A 13,289-nucleotide genomic window follows, 5' to 3' on the forward strand; every position below is an offset into this window, starting at 1 on the left:
CTCCCAGAGACCAGAGGGAGACCCCAGCCCCCTGTTGGACCATAGGCTCAAATAACAGAAACACAGATGCCCTCCCATCTTGGAGGAGCCTGCAGTTCAAGCCACAGTGAATAACCCAACCAACTTCCCAGCAGCCATACATATTCTTTTTTTGCCACCTGCACTGCAATAGCACACATCTGGGCACTACGCAAGCAGTGCAAAAAAGATGAGCCTCTTTCCAAAATGCTTGCATTGGCCAAACATGAGCCTGAAATCAGGAGCTAAGCAGAAGCTTGGCCCCTGTGGGACTGAGTTTACCACCCCCTCGCAGCTTCATCCCTGATGCCTGGGAAAAGCTCTTTTTAAACCCATTGTGGTGTTGCAGGCATTGTGCTGGTGTCTTTGGAGACCTTCCTGGAAAGTGGATGCTCTGAATTTGAAGGCTGTTTTCTTTTAGAGATGAAAGGCAAAGCATCACGCAAGAGCTAGTTAGACAACTCTCACCAGAACATCTTTCTACAAATCACATTTGTCAGCCAAAACCAAATCAACCCCCTTCACTCGGGGATTTCTTTCCTCGCCCACTTCTGTTGCAGAACCGACTGAATGAAAATAAATGCTGAAAACCCCGAGTCCTCCCCAAACCGCAGTGCAGGTCTCTCTTCCTACCACTTCAGTCAAGGCATGCTGAGCCTGTTGGCACACAGGACGCTACTGAAATGTGACTTGCTCTGTTTGCCTGGGCTGTTTCAGTGATGAGATGAGCCAGGCAGCTGAACTCATACTTGTGCAAATTGTCCAGCTCCAGTAACAGCTTCAGCCCGTGTGCTATGATCTGTTCATATGGCAATGGCAGACTCATGCCCTGCTCCATCACCTCCTCACGTATTGTCCAAATGCTTTGCAGCCAGGGTTGTACTTTTCTACTGCCCTTCCACACACACCTGTGTATGTGCACACAAAGCAACTACCTGCACCTTACAGGGCAAGTCCAACACACTTTTATTTGTTCCACAAGCTTTTTGCAATGCAGTGACTCAGAGCATCTTTGAGAATCGCAGCAGAAACAGCTTGTTCCCTCTGAAAGCTCCCACATTAGGGGGATTTATGCTGTTTCCTTCCACACTCTTACAGTTCTCTACACACCTGTGCTCAAAGAGCAGGTAAAGCCCTTGCTAGCAAGGAGACAGAGCCATCATAAAATGCATAAACCCAGAAAAAGCCCCAAAGCCTTGTCCATGACCTTAAACAGCACCAAATTTTCTCACAGCAACGGCCCCCACACACTGCCTAGAAGAAATACTACAAAAACAAACAAACAAAAAAAAAACCACCATGAAATCCTCACTATATGATCTTCACCAAAACACCTGTGACCCCCCCCTTATATCAAGTGGCTGAATCCAGAAAAGGACAGGACCAATTTGGATGCATTCACAAGTCAAACAGGAGAAGCAGAAGTTACCACTTGCCTGAGCATCCCAAGCCCTGGAGGACAGAAGGAAAGCCCTCTCCCAGGCTGCTGGGGCAGAGCTGCAGCCTCCAGGCAAGCTGCAAGCCCAGCACCCAGCGGCACCACGAGCAGGAGCTGCCCCAGCAGCTGTGCAGGGCAGGAACAAGGCAGAGCAGCACCTGCAGCCTCCTCCCACCCCCAGAAACACAGCTCAGAAAGCCCCAGCCTTGGCCTTTGGGGTTGCTTCCAGCCCCCCAGCATGGGAATTAATCACCCGTCACTCCCCCCCTGCATTTCACTCCCATCTCTCCCCATCAGTTTCCAATTTATTTACTTTTCTAAACTTAATCCTCACCTTGTAGTGTAACATGTTTATTAGAAAGGAACCAGCACGTTAAATGAAGCCAAGCTGGGTTCTTGTGTTAAATAGCAGTCACGCCCAAGTGGCTCTCCATGTGCCATTACTCCAAGTGATTGAGGCAATTTCTTCCTCTGCCATGAGTTTAAGTTGTAAATCTCTCAACCAGATACGGAGGCAATGATGTGCTGCCTATTGTGATTATTATTAACCTCTAGCATTAAACTCATGAGACTTCCATGATTTCTGTGGAAGGTCCTCACATGAATGGACCATGCAGAATAGCTATATCCTCCCCAGGAAACCTAGGAGCCATGTCAGAGCAACTTTTAGTCTCAAACCAATCGTTTATTTTGGATGGAGAGACACAAACATTCACTTTACTGACAAGAATAGCTTAGTGAAGGTTGGCAGGCACACAGAAAGAAAAGCCCCACAAACCAAAGACAGGGCAAATCAATGTCCTGAAGGTATTTCAAGGGATAGGGGCAAGAAAAGCTTCAGGCTGCTCCTCCAGGACTCAGCAAGGCATGTGGAGATGGAGAAGAGAAAGCAACCGTCCTGTGACACAAGAATCTTCTGTTAGAAGTCTCCAAAATTACAATAAAAAGGGAAAATCCTTGCTCAGGATGTTCAGCTCTCAAAAAGGCAGAGGCAGAAGGACTCCCCTTCAACTGGCTCCACTCCATCACCCCCCAAAACCCACCTTCAGCCAGCTGCTTTGCCTCTAACCCCACATAAACACCCTTTGCAGTCACGCGCACTCCCCTAGCGATGCCACACAGACTTGTTATCTCCAGCTTTACACCCCAGAGATAGATGCAGTGAAATGGCCCCTACTTCTCCACCCTGCTGGGCCCTAACGCCCTTTAACACAACTTAGCTGAACTTCTGCCGCTCTGCTCAGCTTTGGGTGCCCCCACTCTGCCTCACCTCTCCTGTGTCCTTGGAGAACTGGCCCATGCACGCCTGAGTCACATGCGGGGTGAGGAGGCAGTGACTTTCCTAACCTGAAACCAGTCTATTTTCCTCTGGATAGTTTTGTTTCCCTTATCTTTTGGTGTGTTTGGAGGGTTTTCCAGTCTCACAGTTGTGGAGCTGAGTTAACACTGGAGCAAGGATTTTAAGCATTGCTCAGCATTTTGGGGGCAGGGTGGCGTGTGTGTGTGTGTGGAATTTACAAAATAGGAGCTGTTTTAATGTAAATAAAATCCATGACTTTTGCTGTCACTTAAAAACTGATTTCGGTATTACTCCAGACTTTGAGGGAAGCTTACAGCATCCAAGCTCTTGTGTACACACACGAGACCGGTGTCTGCTGGAGTGCTGCAAGAATTTTGTCAGGCACATTAGCTTTGCTCTGAGATGGGGTATAGTGCGCTGCTCTACTTTTGCATATGAGACAAGCTGACAGCTTATGAAAAGATGATTAAATGTGTTAGACTATTTTAAAAAAAATACACAAAGCTGTTTGTGAGGAGGAGGGAAGAAAACTGCCGAGGGCCCCTGGAAGGCTGCTCAGCGTGCAGCCACGGCACGTTAAGCTTCCTGTGAAATCCATTGATTAGCACAAGTATCCATCTGAGCTGTTCAGATATCGGACCCGAGTGCATTGTGGCTGCATGGGGGAGTGGAGGAATCGTGAACAGTCCCTTTATTGTGCCACCGCTCGCAGCACAAAGGGAACCTGAGAGTCACTGAGAGGATGCAGCTGGTTTGGGGGCTCTGGCGTGGTGCGAGGGGACGCAGCCCTGCCGGCTGCTGCAGGCGGAAGGGCTTCGCGCTTTGGGGGAGTTATCTGCGTTACGATCAACGTCAAAATAAATTGGTGCGGGAGCACAACTGTAACCAAACCTAACAGATTTGTAGGAGCTCTCCTATTGTTGAAGGAAAAGGGAATATTTAAGGCCTGGTAACTCACACTGAGCTGAAGAGAGGAGCATGAGCTGTCATGGGGCCAGCACACAGCTACGGCACAGAAACCCTACTCCATCCTTCTCCTGCCTTTGTCCTTAAGCTGGTCGCTACTGAGCTCCATGAGAGATATAACTGGGCAAACACTTAAGTATGTGAAAAATGCACGGTGGCAAATATAAGGATAACTGCGTCACCTACCCCATGGCCACAGTACCCCGGTGTGTAACTTTACACACCCGAGCAGCTCCGCAGGACTGAACGGGGCTGTTGCACACATGCATTTGTGCGTGACCGGAGGCTCCAGGAGTTACTGGGGCTCCCAGCCTGACCAGTGCTCATTTCCTTCTCTTCTTTCAAGCTGGGCTCCTTTAAGGAGCATCACAGTGAGCAACAAGCAGGGGATAGTAAAACCCTTATGGCTCAGGCTCGCTGTGACATTTCTGTTCGTAAACACCTTTCTGAGTCAGAACTGAAGTCATCCGAGCACCGCGGCTCCTATCACCATGCTTGTGCTGCTGAGGGGTGCTGGGAGGGACAGGATCGATGCCGTTAGAGCAAGGGAGTGGGTTAGGTTCCCGTCTGGATTTTTGCAGGATGGCTTTTGAGATACAAAATACCAGCGAAAGGAAAAGCAGCTGCCATTTGCCCCTTGTAGGCTTTTGCATTTACACGAGCGTTTCCTCAGCTCACAGATTTCCATTGCGTCCCTCTATTCCTCCCCCTTTGTCCAGGTTATATATACTGTGAAGCCTGTAAGACAATAGGGCTAATTAGTGGCTTATGGCCCTAAGCCTGCAAATACTGTGAGGATCATTGTGAGTTGTGACTCAGGACGGTGGCAGTCCAGGCCAGCCTTCCCACATTCCTCCACTAAATCCCCGACACAAAAGGGAATTTATCCACAGTGACTCAGCTAAGGAGCACAAACTTTATAGCGCTGCAAAACAGGCAGCCGGGCTTTGAACTGTTGTGTTTATGTATTCCCCCCATCAACGCACAGCCTAGTTAGTAATTAAATAAAATGTCTCCCTCTAGCAGGCTATGACCTAATCATTTGTACAGTACCTATTTTTAGCATTACCCTTTCTATGTATTCGAGATAGCTCAGGCCAGAAGCAGCAACTTTTGAAGTCTTAATAAGTGGGGGGTGGGAGGGTGGCGTCTTTGTTTAATTTACTGTGTAATTATTTTTCCTCTTCTCCCCTTCTCTTAACCTAAAATATTTGACATCTTGCATGGGACAAGAAGGAAGATGTGCCAGGGCCTTAAATGTCAGCCCTAACTGTATGGTGCTGAGGAGACCGTACGCCTGCTTGGTAAAGTTCATCCTGGAAAAAAACACTTAAATACGGCAGAATCGACACTAGAGCCTCACCAAAGCACTTCTGGGTTGGCTTGCTCTGGCCTCAGAAATATTTGATGGTCTAACAAAATGCGTTTCCAACTTTTCCTCCATCTCCCCAACCTCACTGTGACTTTTGTTCCTTCTCAGAATTAATTCAGTACCAGGAAAGAGTAGTTCCTCTGCAGAAAGATGTTGTCAGTGCTGGCATAGAATCACCCCTTCGGACAGGAGCCCCCAGCCCCTTAAGGGGACTCTCATTCTCCGTAAGGATTGTGAGCAGGCTTAGCTACTAACAAGGGTTGCAGGCTGGTTACATATCTATTGCACACTTTCCTGAGCACAAGATTAACATACTATTAACATTACTTAAACCACTCACTGCATTTAAACAGTGCAATTTTCAAGAGCCTCCAGCTTAGGAGTTTAGATCCCACTTTCTAAACTCACTGAAATATAAATAGCGTTGGCCATCCTATGGAAAGCAGTGAGTGCATGACATTGGGATACTTTAAGGTTATTTGCTCGGTTTCATGCTGTAGGGAACAAGCCAATTATCAACTCCCAGTCTCCGAGTGAACACCTTTACCCCTAATTTCATCTTTCCTCTCTAGCAAGGGCAGAGCTCCATATCCCATTTCCAGCTGCATGAGTCATCTGTTCCCCTTTCCAAAGAGATATGTGCCTGTGTGCGCACGCCAGCGTGTGCACAGAGAATGCATTACCGTTTTTGACAGTGCAAACAAAAGCCCACACTTGTGGGAGCCTTTCTTCCCCCCTTCCTTTTCTTACCATATCTGTGCGCTAAAGATTCACACAAAATGCCTACACAGCTGGGGAAACTTCTGTCAAAGGGGCTCCTCCTTGTTTTCTTTCTTGTATCAGGAGAAATCGAGTGGCTGAATCACACACACACACACACAGATCTTGTTTCCAAAACGCTTCTGAAATGTTTCTAAGACATTCTAGCTGCATAATGAAGGTATTTTAATCTCAAATGAAATTCCTGTTCATTTATTCAGTCGCTCCTAATACCCCTCCATGAACTACACAACTCCAGGTCTTATAAGCAAGGCAGAATAGAGTCTGAAGCCACATGTTACAGTCTAGGTTCAAGGTTAGATATTAACTGATTTTATTTTCTTAATAATTGCCAGGAGATGCAATAAACCCTTGGTATCTTATCTAGTCAGAAATTCCTAAGTGACCGAAGCCTCAGATAACATTAGTATATCAAGACAGTTTGCAAATGACCCTTTTTAAGAGATATTTATGGATTCCCTGTGAAGGCTAGGAGAAGCATGCACGTTCCCAGTCAGTCACAACGCACTTGTCCCGCAGCCAAGCGTCGAGCCGCGTGCTTTGGAGCCAGGCTGAAGGTGCTGCAGCGCCCTTGGACATCGCAGCATTCACGCGGGAGGAAGGCTGGCATGGCCCATGCTCCACCGAAACACATTCCCTGCTGGAACGGCTTGATCAGCCTCCGAAGAATGAAAGTAAACAGTGTTGCAAAGCTCCTCCTGGATAAGAGCTATCTTCTGGGGCCAGAGGTTCAAAAGCTTTTCTGCAAGCAGCAAAGGATGCAGATAGATCAGGATAGAAAGGCATGCGACCCAGGCAGCTGATGCTGCTGTCACCAGGGCTGTGAGCACCCCAGACTCCCCTAAAGGGGCAAAGGATCTCTTAAAGTCCAGCCTGCTGCTTCTTACCAGCAAAGCCTCTCCACCACCACTTCTGGTGCATCAGATACTTCCTGCGTAATATGGAAGACACCAACTCCACCAAAAATGGACCAGAATATCCTTTGTCTTCCAACCGAAGAAAGTTCATTGTCAGGGTTTGTATTGCCAGTCTCACTACAGAAATAAATGCTGCATCACTGCTGGGTCCTTGCTGTGCAGCGGGATTGACTGGGCAGGCAGGAAACACCTCCTGATTTCCCCAGGTACCAGCTGGGACATGGGAAGGTGGGGTGGCCCCTCGCTGGGGTCCAGCCCCAGGGACCTTAAAAGGGACACATTATTGAAACATCTCCTTTAAGGTATTTCAGGCAGGGAAGAATAATCCCAACTTTCATGAAAATAGTAATCACTTCAAAGATAGGTGAAATGGAATAAAGAAATTTGAAACGCCTAAAAGCAGATAGCTCACCATGAGTAAATCTGTGCCTGAAAGCATTTCTCAGCACTAACATCACTAGTTTTTTTCCCCCTTCAGTTTTCCCTGCCTTCAGAGGGCAATATTACCACCCTACTAAGCCTCCCACGAGGTCTGCAGGACTTGCACCCTTAGCAAACTGGCCAAGCACATTTTTTCCACCCCAGTAAGAACCTTACTCATGATGAATGTTTCCAAATTGCACGTGGATCACGAGCAGAGCGTGCAGAGCATGCTCTGAGGCTCTCTGCTCCCAGGCTGCTGCGGTTACTGGTGTGGTTAACCCAAGCTAAAGCCAGCAGGGGCTGGCCAGAGCTTGGCTGTAAGGCACCAGTACGGTGGGGACAAGAGGTGCTCAGTAGCAGTAGGGTGTGCAGCCTCTGAAAAGGGGCACTGAGGGTGATATAAAGGGAGTTCTCAAATGGCCAGCTGACAGAGACTCAGGGTGCAGAGAGCTTAACCCTGGATGCGGATCAGATGTCAGAGGCAAAGGAATAGCTCAAAGCTTTGGAAATTGGATACAAAAAAGGAAGTTTCACCCTCTCTCCCCATCCAGCTCATCAGTTAACACTACACAGGGGAGTCCTGATCCTCTGCTGTGCAGAGACAGGTATTATTGAGACACAGGCTGCAGAAGATGGAGCTGCTGCATCACAGAGGTTCCTACGTCTCATGGAGGTGAATGGAAGACTCTGAGATTTAAAAACCACTTAATTTGGATGCATAGCTCCTGGGACACTGCTAGTGAGGGTGGGATGACCTCCCCTCTGCCTAAGTGCAGAGGCTCTGTGCAGATGACAGTTTGTGCCACCTCACACGTGGATGTGATGGACGTGGGACAGCCAAGTCTGGGCACAGCTTTTCCATCTTTTGGCCACTTCCAGAAATGAGGCAGAGCCTCAGCCTCAAAGGACCCCTGCAAAGATGTCCGAGCTTGTTGCACTTCATTTTTTTTCCCCCCACGGGGCTTTCAATCTTACAGTGCTGAAAATCCTAACAGTAAAAGAAAAGCTGCTCAGAGGGTGGATTACCAAACCTGTTCTTCAGATCCATGTCCTGATGTAAAAGAAGTTAACTTATCTATTGACAGAGCCGCTCAGTGGAAAAGGAAAAAAAGGATAAAATACCTTAACCTTGAGCCCCATCACTGCCACCACACACATTTGTCTGTCCCATCCTGACATCCCCTGCTCAGTAATGCAGTTTTTCAGGTCAGGAACATCTGACTCCTTTCTCTCACGAGCCGTAAGTACTCTGGACCCCAAGTGCCCATGGTTCTCAGCTCCAGGACCCTGTCTTTGGTCACTCATCCTCTGGCCAAGCACTTTGATCCAGGACCTGGCTTCACACTGCACTGCATGCCACAGGCTGCAGTAAAACATGCAGAACTGCTGGGCCCCCTAAAAAATGGCCTTAATTCAGGCATGAAGAGGCGCTACATTAACCATCAGGTAAGATGCTTCACCAGCATCACTCAAGAGTTCAGACAAGGTGATCACAAATAGTCCTTTCTTGCTTTAAAGCCTGTAAATTTTACAGTAATACTGCTCATCATTGCATCCCTTCCAGAGCTGCCTCTCAGCTCAGCCATGGACAGAGCTCCTATCCTGAGATGCACACAGGCTTCTGATCTTCTCTGAAGACCACCAAACAACAAGACGGGGATCTTACTCTTCCCAGGGTTATAACACCAAGCTTCATATTCCACTGTTGACTTGCTCTTTTCTACTGGCATAAGTTCACCCCTTACAGGTCATCTTGCAGTGTAAAAAAAATCAGTGTTATGTGAACATGCCAGCATCCGAAGTGCCTTGATGCAGTGCCCAGAACTGTTTTTGCAGGGATGAAGCTTGGATTGTAATAAATGCCAAATCTCAGTAATCAACCCCAGCCCCCCAAAATTACAGAAACCTCTTAAAGACGTTTATTTCCACAAAGCTAACGCCATTGAAAAATCCCCACCAAGACATGTAAGAAGCTAGTGCCATCAAGAAACAAGGCGTGTCAGATTAAGCACGTTTATATCAAGCTGTAATAAATTATGCTCTTCTTCCAGGTCCCTGGCTGTGTATAAGCCAAGAGATCACCCACATCATCTCCAAAATATTGAAAGCTACAGGACAAGAAGGGGGTGAACAACAAGGGAACAACAGATTGCAAAATCAGGCTCTTCCATGATAACCTCTCCTCCTCCTTCCCCAACACTTCAGCTTTTGCCTAGAACTGACAAGTTACCCTCATCCAAATGAGGAAAAGCTGCCACAGATCTCCAGAAGAAACAGAAGAAGGAGGCAGGCCTTTGCCAAGAAGCACCAAACTCCATGGTGCATCTAGCCATCACCCAGCCTGCGGCAGCCAGGGACTGCGTGGGTCCTCTTCCATCGTTTCTCCCCAAAACATTCATGCTCAGAAGGGTAAGAGAAGTGGGGGAAGGAAAGGGGATGAGTGAGAGCACTGCCTACTGCAAATATTGACATAACCATTATGGGCATGTATAAAACTCCCATTTGTGTTATGTGAGCGTTATATTCTTTGAATACTTCTGTCTCGAGGAATTCTTTATTTTGCTATAGAAGAAAAATGTTTTCATATTCTCTCCTGCCGTTCAGACCTGCAACCCAGTGAGCCCTTTTGCCCTTGAGAGCCATAACATTATTTGTTAACATTTTTATGATGCCAAATGGTCTGTGCTAGAACGGGTGCCATTCTTTAGCTGGGAAACCATATGGCATGCCGAGTAATAAATAAGGTATTGTGATAGTTAATGAACCTAATTGCTAGCAAAGGCTTTAATACAGAGAATGTGCTGCTGAGAATTTAGCACCACATTAGAGATGCAGCAGAGCTCCTCTGACTTCTGAGGCTTAATTTAAGTTCTATATTGCAAACTCCAGAAAATAATTCCAAACCCTCCTGCTGGAAAAGCAACCTGCTGGTAGACTGTGATTATACTGAATTACTAAAATCGCAATCAATTTTATACACTCAGTTAACCCTTGCTAGGGAACTCTCCTCTCGATTTGATAGGAAGCCACTTAAAGATGTATTGGAGCCAAATGACTGTAAGCATTATGGTCATCATCATAACCGTTTCTCTCCCTGGCATCTCCCTCTTTGGGACCAACCCCTTTTAAATCCTCTCCACGTTCCAGCCGAGCTGACTGCAGGCAAAGCAGGGAGTAAAAGCTCTGATTATGAGCGGTCACTGCTGTATGATGCCATGACCAACTTATTACCAGCTGCCATCAAATCATGGCAACCAGACGTGGCACAAAGCACAGACGTTGCATCTGCCTCGCAGCTTACAGGCTCCTGTGAGGTGCTCAAAAACTTTGCAAGAGCAGCACAAACTTGCAGAGGCAGTTTTACTTTTTCTGGTTTCTTCAGCCCTGGAGAAGGGAAGAGCTCTTCTGTGTGAAAAGGACTCAGGAATAGCTACAGATCACATTTTGACACGAGACCTTTCAGCCCATAAAACCTTTGGATTACGCCACACCTGCAGAGGAGAATTTGCTCTTGCCAAAATGCTGCCCCATGGCTACATGTATAATCACTATTGCTGCTGTCTTGCATGGGTGCTTTGTAAAGAAGCCATTTGAGGTCCAGGACACATCCAGGACACCAAATATCCTCTGGTAAACTGATGCAAAGTACACCAAACCCCACACTAAGATATAATGGCTTATGAAAAGCTGTTTTGGAAGAGCTGCAGTCCTCCTGTTGGGGACAGGGACCCACGCACACATGGGGGATGGATGTCACGCATTTAGGGCAACACACAGCATTTGCTGCAGGTCTCTGCTGCATGCTGCCTGCCCTTCCTGCTTCAGTGTTGCACACCCCAGCAAAACAACACTAGTGCTCGCTAGCAAATAGCCAGAGAAGGTAAATCAGTTCTGCACTGATGCCAGACACAGCACTGAAGTACTGCTAGTGCTCGCTGAGTGGAACCACTGAGCACAAAGCAATCTCAGAGGTAATGGGAGGTTTCCCATTGGGGTTGCCTTGCTCCATCCCTCTGGATCAGCCTCACTGCTTCCCCAGACCCTTTCAGGCACCTACCCTGCCTCAGAGCACCACGTCCCACCCCACTGCCAGGCACAGCACGCTGGGTGCCAAGGCTGGCTGCTGCCCTTTTTGCTCCGTGGTGATCAGAGGCTGATGCTCACGCTTTCCTGAAAGCCCCAGAGACCAAGGCAGAGGTCTCACAGGCACCTTACACATGTCACTCACCCCAGGCTTTGGGCAAGTGACACGGATTCAGCGTGTGCTGATCACGCAGGGCATTACAGCAGATGCAGAAGGTGGCTGGGGCCAGTGCCCGACAGTAGCATCAAATGAGGAAAGTGCCAAGATAAAGAGTCGCAGAGTGTGGATTTAATACTGTACATAAATACACTTTACAATCTCAGGAAAGCTCTGTGCTAAGAGGAAACCATTGGAATATTTTATAGTGATGCAGATCGAGTGAAAAGACTGTGAATAAATAAAAGGGAAGATAATTATTTGATGGAGTTCTCTTAGGATATGCCACAGCGGGGAATACTTACCGAGAATACATATTACTGGAGAGACACAGCTATTCAAGCATCAAACTAACCTATAAATTGTCACAGGAGAAAATTGGAGGAGAGGAATGGATGGGGTTTTGGGCACTGCTCTCATTATTAACGTCGGGTTTCGCTTTCTACCTTCCTCATCGCAATTCCCTGTGCCCAAGGAGTCACAGTCCCTGAAAAAGGGAAGACTGCATCTAATAACTGTCTTTTAGAAATTACGGCCAAACCACTACAGTAAAAAGATGGCATCATTTATCTCTCTGCCATCTGCACGGGATCATCTGGCCAGTAGCAGCAGCTTGCTCCCAGGATGTTTCGAGCCCAGTTGCACAGGGGCAGGTGAGAGGGGCTGGCACGAGGACCCCCGTGCGCACAGGCAGCGCATCCACCCTGCTCCCACCTGCACCAGGCACTCCTGCACTGGCTCTCACCTCCTGGCTGGAAGCTGGGAGTACCCTGCCCACAGGACCATTCCCCTCCCTGGTGCTTCGAGGGGATGCCCATTGCTGTGACACGGACATCACTGGAGGATAAGCACAAAATGAGTGCCTTCCTACCAGACCCCCAGGTGGGGACTGGTTTCCACCTCCTGCCCATCCAGATCTCCAGGGCTGTGCGGGTCTCTGCCTTGTGCTTCATTTCTCATCTTTGCCATCGAGCTGAAAACAAGCAGCAGCCACATCCTTCCCTGTAACACATCCTTTGTGCACAGCTCTCCCCACTACCAAGTCTTCTGACCCCCAAAACTCAGAAGCGCTTCCCAAAGACCACATTGGTTGCACTTCAAAGCAAAGCTTAGAGTCCTCTTCCCCATTTTGGAGGCTCTGGCAGGGATTTATCTGGAGCCAGAGTGCTTCCTAGAGGCAGAGCTGGAAAGAGCCCAGAGTCTTTGCAGCGGCACGCGCCAGTGAGCCGCCGGGCTTCCCTCAGTGCCATTTACAGGCTCAGATCTACGAGTTAATAATTAATGCAGGCAGCCAAGTGACTTTACTCACCGATATTCTTAATGGCCACTTGCAGCTTTAAATAAGCCACAAAATCTTGATAGTAAAATGAAGAAATCACAACCAGTTGCAATACACACTGTACATTAACCTCTCGGTTACCCAGCCATTGATCCAGAGCGGCTCCAGAAGCGCGCCAGGGACACAGCACCGCTTTGTTACGGAGCCGACCGCTCCCACCAGAAACGCTTGGGATAATCACAGGCAGGCCCGTAATTAATAAAACAGCCATTCCCCTTTTCACACTCTGAATTGAACCCTTGTTGTGGCATGTGGACCCCAAACTTTCCTCGTATATGTGCATTTATTTTCCTTGGAAACAGCAAGATTTAAAGCCCCAGTTCTTGTCGGAGGGAGACCTGACATTGCCTGGAGTACAAACGTGGCCATGAAATTTCTAAGCAAGTTTAATGAATGTAACAGTAACACAGCAGGTGTTCATTAACCTTTCCCCTCCCAGACAAGTCACAAGTTGAAAATATAATCCCTGTAGTATTGCTACTATGGGAAAATCCTA

Source organism: Netta rufina, assembly GCF_964035555.1.
Source record: "Netta rufina genome assembly, chromosome: 25".
Lineage (NCBI taxonomy): Eukaryota > Metazoa > Chordata > Aves > Anseriformes > Anatidae > Netta > Netta rufina.